We start from the raw sequence: 1,290 nt of genomic DNA on the forward strand, positions 1-1,290 counted from the left end.
AAGCTATCTAAGGATGGTACTATAGAACGCCACCTCAAGGTAGGCCTAGTGGCGCCATCTCTTGGTCAGGCCGGAAACTTATCAATCCACCCTCGTACCTCCAAATGAGGAGCTAATTTTAAAAGAATTATCGAAGAAATTAGTAACCTTGCTTGCTCTCATAACGGGTCACAGAATGCAAACATTTTCATTAATAAAGATTGTTAACATTAGAAATAGAGGAACGGCAATGGAGATTAAGATCCCCGACCGCATTAAGACATGAAATAAAAATAGAGCACAGCCTTTACTAGTCCTACCGTTTTACTCTGTAGAAAAAATATGTGCAGCTTCAGCTTTACAGAGCTATCTTGTAAAAACTAGATCGGTACGTAATGTACAGGAATTGTTCGTTTCATTCTAAAAGCCCCATGAGGCTGTTTCTTCGCAAACTTTAAGTCGTTGGGTTAAAGAAACCTTAACTGAGAGCGGTATCGATACCGATATTTTTTCAGCTCATAGTAAACGACATGCGTCCACATCGGCCGCTAAAAGGCGTGGCGTTGATTTAGAACTGATTAGAAAGACGGCAGGCTGGACAGATAGGTCTCAAACATTCGCCAGATTTTACGAGAGAGAGATTGTAAAGGATAACCAGCAATTTGCTAGGTCTATCTTATAGGGTTAATTTCAGTTTGTGTTTAATTAATTAATTAATTAATTATTATATTCGTAAGGAATTCTTCACATAAACATCTCGGAATGTAATAAGATTTGTAATAAATTTTTCTTATCAGATTAGTTGCCGTAATCTGCTAACTACTTTCAACATCTACGAGATGATCTATTTGGAGGTGGCGCGAAAAACAATTAAATAATTGAACGAACTTACCTGTAAATGAAGTTCGATTCTAATTGTATGAGCGCCACCGAAGAATAGATGAGTCCCACCCGGTATATAAATAAACTGGTCCTCTAAGTAAATTTTTTAATTCTTAGTTATACCCTATTAGCAAAGATTACGGCCATTCTTTGAAATAACGAGTAGCCAAACGTGAGAAGAAAGCAGGAGAGCTTTTTCTTGTTTTTTGTTGTTTTTTTTTTGGTTATTCTTTGAAACTGTGGCAACACAAGCACAAAGTGGGGGAAATACGAGTTGATCTATTCTTCGGTGGCGCTCATACAATTAGAATCGAACTTCACTTACAGGTGAGTTCGTTCAATTATTTAAATATTAATGTTCCAACATTAAAACATTTTCAGCAATTTACGGTTTTCGTTTTTATTAGCGGTTTTTGTCACCCCAAATTG

Source organism: Belonocnema kinseyi, chromosome 6 (genome assembly GCF_010883055.1).
Source record: "Belonocnema kinseyi isolate 2016_QV_RU_SX_M_011 chromosome 6, B_treatae_v1, whole genome shotgun sequence".
Lineage (NCBI taxonomy): Eukaryota > Metazoa > Arthropoda > Insecta > Hymenoptera > Cynipidae > Belonocnema > Belonocnema kinseyi.